General features: G+C 40.0%; 1 pseudogene; it reads left to right on the top strand.

The window, feature by feature from the left end:
- Positions 1-5,746: 5,746 nt before the first annotated feature.
- LOC123842594 (52 kDa repressor of the inhibitor of the protein kinase-like) lies at positions 5,747-8,372 on the top strand (annotated as a pseudogene).
- The last annotated feature ends 615 nt before the right edge of the window (positions 8,373-8,987 follow it).

Raw genomic sequence — 8,987 nt, 5'->3', positions numbered from 1 at the left:
GTTTCCTCCCAATCGTGTGGCACTGTACGGGGAGGATTACAGTGAAAGAGAGCTTCAGATTCTCCTGCCAGCTTTGACGCAGCTGGCTTTGCTCTCACCCTGATGGTAGGATTCTCTCAACCGGTTTCCAGACCTCTCACAGAGGAAATTGATCCATGTATTGTTGTTGAATTGGTGTGTCCATAGCAGGAAGGAGGATAAAGGACTTCCTATTCTGTCATCTTACTCCATTTTTAAGTGTACATTTGAGTGGCATTAAGAACATTCACATTGTACATCACTCCAGTGGCTAAGCAGGGGGTGGAACCCTCGCTGGGACAGTGTGGTCTCAGGACCCTTGGGGTCACAGGAAGACCAGGGTGCCTGAGTGTGGCAAAGCTCCCAGGTATTGGAGCAGGGAAGCTGGCTGCAGAAACAGAGCCGAGGCACAGGCCCTCAGCTGGGGGTTGCCATAAACCATGATCCATGGCACAGTAGGGCCACTGCTCCTCCAGCAGGGATGCAACAAACAGCAGATCTGGGGAGACTCCCCTTGCTCCCCCTGGGAGGAGCACTGCGGGAGTGCACTGCAGGAATCTGCTGGGTTTGGAGACTCCACACAGGGTCGTGAGCCAGAGATAGAAATGCTAGGTCACAGGCCGGGCGAGAATGGAGTGTGGCCTGAGACGGGGAGATGGGAGTATTGACTGCTTTTCTCTGGGGGCTCACTGAGCAGTGGGGCCCCGAGTTCTCAGCTCCTCTGGGGTGGAGATTGGGAGGTCGCCATTTTCACTCTCGTCCTCCAAAGCTGTACGGAAAGCTTGCAGGGAACAAAAGCTCCAGAGAGCAAACCCCAGCCAATTACTTAGCCTGGACCGGCAAGGGCGGGGCAATTCTGCCTCTGGCAAAGACATTTGCGAACCATGCCAACAGGCCCCTCCCCCAGAAGATCAGCAAGAGCAGCCAGCCAAGACCAAGTTTACCAATCAGTGAGAACGGCAGAACTCCAGCACTAGGGGAATACTGCACATAGAATCCATGGCTTTTTTACCATGATTCTTTAGTCCTTCAAAGTTAATTTTTTTTTTGAATTTTTCTTTTTCCCTTTTTCAACCAACATCTTATCAATCCCTTTTTTAAAAATCTTTTTTAATTTTCATTTTTAGAGTCATATTCTGTCCCATTGTAGTTAACCTTTTTTGTATATATATAAGTTGTTCTCTCTTTAAAATTTTGGGATACAGTTTCTTCTAACAGACCAAAATATACCCTAAGTCTCTAGTGTATGGCTTTGTTCGAGTCTCCTGCCTGATCACATTCTCTCCCTTTTTTTTTTTTAATCCTCTTCTTTCTTTTTTCAACCAACTTCTTATCTTATCAATTCCTTTTATAAAATCGTTTATAATTTTCATCATTACAATCATATTCCATCCCTTCATCATATTTACCCTTATTTTTGTACATATATAAGTTTTTCTTTCTTTAAAATTTTGGCAGGCAGTTTCTTCTAACAGACCAAAATACACTCAGACTCTAGTGTGTGGCTCCGATCTATTCACCAGCTTGATCATATTCTTTTTTTCTTTCTTTCTTTCTTTCTTTTCTTTCTTTCTTTCTTTCTTTCTTTCTTTCTTTCTTTCTTTCTTTCTTTCTTTCTTTCCCTTTCTTTTCCCCCCAGTTTCAAGGTCTCTTCTGATTTGTTTAGTGTATATTTTTCTGGGGTTGTTGTTATCCTGTTAGCATTTTGTTCTCTCATTCATCTCTTCTCTGCTGAACAAAATGACAAGACGGAAAAAAACACCTCAAAAAAAAGAACAAGAGGCAATACTGACTGCCAGGGACCTAATCAATACGGACATTAGTAAGATGTCAGAACTAGAGTTCAGAATGACGATTATAAAGATACTAGCTGGGCTTGAGAAAAGCATGGAAGATACTAGAGAATCCCTTTCTGGAGAAATAAAGAACTAAAATCTAACAAAGTTGAAATAAAAAAGGCTATTAATGAGGTGCAATAAAAAATGGAGGCTCTGACTGCTAGGATAAGTTAGGCAGAAGAGAGAATTAGTGATATAGAAGACCAAATGATGAAGAATAAATAAGCTGAGAAAAAGAGAGATAAACAACTACTGGATCACGAGGGCAAAATTTGAGAGATAAGTGATACCATAAGATGAAACAATAATAGAATAATTGGGATCCCAGAAGGAGAAGAAAGGGGGGGGGGCAGAAGGTATATTGGAGCAAATTATAGTGGAGAACTTCCCTATTTTGGGGAAGGAAACAGGCATCAAAATCAGGAGGCACAGAAAACCCCCCTCAAAATCAATAAAAATAGGTCAACACCCCAACATCTAATAGTAAAACTTACAAGTCTCAGAGACAAAGAGAAAATCCTGAAAGTGGCTCGGAACAAGAGGTCTGTAACCTACAATGGTTGAAACATTAGATTGGCAGCAGACCTACCCACAGAGACCTGGTGGGCCAGGAAGGACTGGCATGATATATTCAGAGCACTAAATGAGAAAAATATGCAGCCAAGAATACTATATCCAGCTAGGCTGTCACTGAAAATAGAAGGAGAGATCAAAATCTTCCAAGACAAACAGAAACTAAAAGAATTTGCAAACACCAAACCAGCCCTACAAGAAATATTGAAAGGGGTGCTCTAAGCAAAGAGAGAGCCTAAAAGTAACATAGACCAGAAAGGAACACAGACAATATGCAGTAACAGTCACCTTACAGGCAATACAATGGCACTAAATTCATATCTTTCAATAGTTACCCTGAATGTAAATGGGGTAAAGGCCCCAATCAAAAGACACAGGGTATCAGATTGGATAAAAAAAACAAGACCCATCGATATGCTGCCTGCAAGAGACTCATTTTAGACCCAAAGACACCTCCAGATTGAAAGTCAGGGGGTGGAAAACTATTTACTGTGCTAATGGACATCAAAAGAAAGCTGGGATGGCAATCATTTTATCAGACAAATTAGATTTTAAACCAAAGACTATAATAAGAGATGAGGAAGGATACTATCCTACTTAAAGGATCTATCCAACAAGAAGATCTAACAATTGTAAATATCTAAGCCCCTAACATGGGAGCAACCAATTATATAAGCCAATTAATAACAAAATCAAAGAAACACATCGACAACAATACAATAATAGTGGGGGACTTTAACACCCCCCTCACTGAAATGGACAGATCATCTAAGCAAAAGATCAACAAGGAAATAAAGGCTTTAAATGACACACTGGACAAAATGGACTTCACAGATATATTCCGAACATTCCATCCCAAAGCAACAGAATACACATTCTTCTTTAGTGCCCATGGAACACTCTCCAGAATAGATCACATCCTAGGTCACAAATCAGGTCTCAAGCAGTACCAAAAGACTGGGATCATTCCCTGCATATTTTCGGACCACAAGGCTTTGAAATTAGAACTCAATCATGAGAGTAAAGTCAGAAAGAACTCAAATACATGGAGGCTAAAGAGCATCCTACTAAAGAATGAATGGGTCAACCAGGAAATTAAAGAGGAATTAAAAAAATTCATGGAAACCAATGAAAATGAAAACACAACTGTTCAAAATCTTTGGGATGCAGCAAAGGCAGTCCTAAGAGGAAATTATATAGCAAGCCTTTCTCAAGAAACAAGAAAGGTCTCAAATACACAACCTAACCCTACACCTAAAGGAGCTGGAGAAAGAACAGCAAATAAAGCCTAAACCCAGCAGGAGAAGAGAAATAATAAAGATCAGAGCAGAAATCAGTGAAATAGAAACCAAAAGAAAAGTAGAACAGATCAATGAAACTAGGAGCTGGTTCTTTGAAAGAATTAATAAGATTGATAAACCCCTGGCCAGACTTATCAAAAAGAAAAGAGAAATGACCCAAATAAATAAAATCATGAATGAAAGAGGAGAGATCACAACCAACACCAAAGAAATACAAACAATTATAAGAACATATTATAAGCAACTCTATGCCAGGAAATTAGATAATCTGGAAGAAATGGATGCATTCCTAGAGATGTATAAACTACCAAAACTGAACCAGGAAGAAATAGAAAACCTGAACAGACCCATAACCACTAAGGAAATTGAAGCAGTAATCAAAAATCTCCCAACAAACAAGAACCGAGGGCCTGATTGCTTCCCAGGGGAATTCTACCGAACATTTAAAGAAGAATTAATACCTATTCTTCCGAAACTGTTCCAAAAAATAGAAATGGAAGGAAAACTTCCAAACTCATTTTATGAGTCCAGCATCACCTTGATCCCAAAACCAGACAAAGACCCCATCAAAAAGGAGAATTACAGACCACTATCCCTGATGAACATGGATGCAAAAATTCTCACCAAAATACTAGCCAATAGGATCCAACAGTACATTAAAAGGATTATTCACCACGACCAAGTGGGATTTATTCCTGGGCTGCAAGTTTGGTTCAACATCTGCAAATCATTCAATGTGTTACAATACATTAATAAAAGAAAGAACAAGAACCATATGATTCTCTCAATAGGTGCAAAAAAAAAAAAAGCATTTGACAAAGTACAGCATCCTTTCTTGATCAAAACTCCTCACAGTGTAGGGATAGAGGGTACATACCTCAATATCATAAAAGCCATCTATGAAAAACCCACAGCAAATATCATTCTCAATGGGGAAAAACTGAGAGCTTTTCCCCTAAGGTCAGGAACATGGCAGGGATGTCCACTATCACCACTGCTATTCAACATAGTACTAGAAGTCCTAGCTTCAGCAATCAGACAACAAAAAGAAATGAAAGGCATCCGAATCAGCAAAGAAGTCAAACTCTCACTCTTTGCAGATGATATGATACTTTATGTGGAAAACCCAAAAGACTCCACCCCAAAACTGCTAGAACTCATACAGGAATTCAGTAAAGTGGCAGGATATAAAATCAATGTACAGAAATCAGTGGCATTTCTATACACCAACAACAAGACAGGAGAAAGAGAAATTAAGGAGTCGATCCCATTTACAATTGCACCCAAAACCATAAGATACCTAGGAATAAATCTAACCAAAGAGGCAAAAAATCTGTACTCAGAAAACTATAGAATACTCATGAAAGAAATCGAGGAAGACACAAAGAAATGGAAAAACGTTCCATGCTCATGGATTGGAAGAACAAATATTGTGAAGATGTCAATGCTACCTAGAGCAATCTACACATTTAATGCAATCCCTATCAAAATACCAGCAACTTTTTTCAAAGAAATGGAACAAATAATCCTAAAATTTATATGGAACCAGAAAAGACCCCGAATAGCCAGAGGAATGTTGAAAAAGAAAAGCAAAGCTGGTGGCATCACAATTCCAGACTTAAGCTCTATTACAAAGCTGTCATCATCCAGACAGTATGATACTGACACAAAAACAGACACATAGATCAATGGAACAGAATAGAGAGCCCAGAAATGGACCCTCAACTCTATGATCAACTCATCTTCGACAAAGCAGGAAAGAATGTCCAATGGAAAAAAGACAGTCTCTTCAACAAATGGTGTTGGGAAAATTGGACAGCCACATGCAGAAGAATGAAATTGGGCCATTTCCTTATACCACACACAAAAATAGAATCAAAATGGATGAAAGACCTAAATGTGAGACAGGAATCCATCAAAATCCTAGAGGAGAACACAGGCAGCAACCTCTTCGACCTCAGCCACAGCAACTTCTTCCTAGAAACATCGCCAAAGACAAGGGAAGCAAGGGCAAAAATGAACTATTGGGACTGCATCAAGATAAAAAGCTTTTGCACAGTCCCCTCCCCGGCCCCAACAGGTGGGCGGGCTGCCCTGAGGAGGCGGGAAGGGGAAGGCTGGACCGCAGGCGGGTGGGCGACGGTGCTGAACTTCCGCGCTGTCCCCAGCTGCAGGAGGAAGAGCATGCAATCGGACCTGGCCTTTTTCAGGTTCCCGCGGGATCTGGCCAGATGCCAGAAGTGGGTGGAGAATTGTAGGAGAGCGGACTTAGAAGATAAAACACCTGATCAACTAAATAAACATTATCGATTATGTGCCAAACACTTTGAGACCTCTATGATCTGTAGAACTAGTCCTTATAGAACAGTTCTTCGAAATAATGCAATACCAACAATATTTGATCTTACCAGTCATTTGAACAATCCACATAGTAGACACAGAAAACGAATAAAAGAATTGAGTGAAGATGAAATCAGGACACTGAAACAGAAAAAAATTGATGAAACTTCTGAACAGGAACCAAAACATAAAGAAATAAACAACGGCAACGCTCAGAATCCCAGTGCAGAAGAAGGGGGTGAAGAACAGGATGAAGACATTTTACCTTTAACCCTTGAAGAGAAGGAAAACAAAGAATACTTAAAATCTTTATTTGAAATTTTGATTCTTATGGGAAAACAAAACATACCTCTGGATTGGCATGAAACTGATGAAATCCCAGAGGGTCTGTTTACTCCAGATAGCTTCCAAGCACTGCTGGAGTGCCGGATAAATTCTGGCGAAGAGGTTCTGAGAAAGTGCTTTGAGACAACAGCAGTTAACACATTGTTCTGCTCGAAAACACAGCAGAAACAGATGCTAGACATCTGTGAGAGCTGCATTGGGGAGGAGACCCTCAGGGAAGTGAGAGACTCCCACTTCTTTTCCATCATCACTGATGACATAGTGGACATAGCAGGGGAAGAACACTTGCCTGTGTTGGTGAGGTTTGTTGATGAATCTCATAATCTGAGAGAGGAATTTGTGGGCTTCTTGCCTTATGAAGCTGATGCAGAAATTTTGGCTCTAAAATTTCACACTATGATAACTGAGAAGTGGGGGTTAAACATGGAGTATTGTCGTGGCCAGGCTTACATTGTGTCCAGTGGATTTTCTTCCAAAATGAAAGTCGTTGCTTCTAGACTTTTAGAGAAATATCCCCAAGCTGTCTACACACTTTGCTCTTCCTGTGCCTTAAATATGTGGTTGGCAAAACCAGTGCCTGTTGTGGGAGTATCTGTTGCGTTAGGAACAATTGAGGAAGTTTGTTCTTTCTTCCATCGATCTCCACAATTGCTTTTGGAGCTTGACAATGTAATTTCTGTCCTCTTTCAGAACAATGAGGAAAAGGGTAAAGAACTGAAGGAAATCTGCCATTCTCAGTGGACAGGCAGGCATGATGCTTTTGAAATTTTAGTGGACCTCCTACAAGCACTTGTTTTATGTTTAGATGGTATAAATAGTGATACAAATATTAGATGGAATAACTATACAGCTGGTCGAGCTTTTGTATTCTGTAGTGCAGTAACAAATTTTGATTTCATCGTTACCATTGTTGTTCTTAAAAATGTTCTATCTTTTACTAGAGCCTTTGGGAAAAACCTTCAAGGGCAAACCTCTGATGTCTTCTTTGCAGCCAGTAGCTTGACTGCAGTGCTGCATTCACTAAATGAAGTGATGGAAAATATTGAAGTTTATCATGAATTTTGGTTCGAAGAAGCCACAAATTTGGCAACTAAGCTTGATGTTCAGATGAAACTCCCTGGGAAATTCCGCAGAGCCCAGCAAGGTAACCTGGAATCTCAGCTCACTTCTGAGAGTTACTATAAAGAAACTCTAAGTGTTCCAACAGTGAACACGTTATTCAGGAACTGAAAGATATATTCTCAGAACAGCACCTCAAAGCTCTTAAATGCTTATCTTTTGTACCCTCTGTCATGGGACAGCTCAAATTTAAATTGGAGGAGCACCATGCTGACATGTACAGAAGTGACTTGCCCAATCCCAACACACTCTCAGCTGAGCTGCATTGCTGGAGAATCAAGTGGAAACACAGAGGGAAAGATATAGAGCTTCCATTCACCATTTATGAAGCCCTGCATCTACCAAACATCAAGTTTTTTCCTAATGTTTATGCATTGCTGAAAGTCCTATGTATTCTTCCTGTGATGAAGGTTGAGAATGAAAGCTATGAAAATGGGCGAAAGCATCTCAAAGCATACCTGAGGAACACTTTGACAGACCAAAGGTCAAGTAACTTGGCTTTGCTTAACATACATTTTGATATAAAACATGATCTGGATTTAATGGTGGACACATATATCAAACTCTATACAACTAAGTCAGAGCTTCCTACAGATAACTCAGAAACCATTGAAAATACCTAAAAGACTTTTAAAGTAGGCTTTCTCTTATGTTTGATATTTGGAAAAATCTGTAAGAAATTTGAAAACATCTTACAGAAAAGCTGTCAGGTGTATGTAGGCCACTTAATCACTGAATATCTTGACCTGTCGACCTCTCATTGAGTACATTAGCCATTGATAATCTGCCTATTTAAATGGCCCCTGTTTAAAGTCTCATGCTTTGGAGACATACCTGTTGCAGAAGATAGCATTGAAAGTGCCACATTACACTTCTGTGGGATCTCTGCTAATGGCACTTGGGAATTGTTTTAGTTAAGTCATTTTAGATAAAACATTTATTGTCACTGGATCCAATTGTCTGGTATTGAGTTATCAGTTCTTAAAAGATAAAGATTTTGAAGAGGTATGGGAGGAAGGAGTACATTTTATAAAATGTTACAATGAAGCTCAGAGTGACCTTTGGATAGTAGGAGTGTTAGTATGTTAAAAATCTGTAATGGACAGTTAAGAGAGTTACCAGACAGAGAGAGAGAGAGAGAAACATGTGAGCTTGCCAGGCAAGGATTGCAGCAGAGATTTTGTCTTTATCACATAAACTTAAAGGAACAAGTTACAGTTAAAGTTTGAATGGGAGAGCCTGCCATTGTTGTTCCACATTGGATTGTTGCTGTTTACATTCCTTTGTTGAGCCTCCATCTTCATAAGCTCTTTAGCAAGTGTATGTAGAACACCTACGTCTTCATAAGCTTTTTAGCAGGTATATGTTGAACACCTCTGTTCATGGTCAAGACAGGATCAGAGGCCATGGATATTGACAACCGATTTGTCTGTTTTCCTGTCTTTTTCCATGA

The sequence above is a fragment of the Mirounga angustirostris genome, unplaced genomic scaffold (assembly GCF_029215605.1).
Source record: "Mirounga angustirostris isolate CCGP_5_RB_7025 unplaced genomic scaffold, mMirAng1.0.hap1 SCAF_3, whole genome shotgun sequence".
In the NCBI taxonomy this organism is placed as follows: domain Eukaryota; kingdom Metazoa; phylum Chordata; class Mammalia; order Carnivora; family Phocidae; genus Mirounga; species Mirounga angustirostris.
This window is presented reverse-complemented; position numbering and strand designations above follow the sequence as displayed.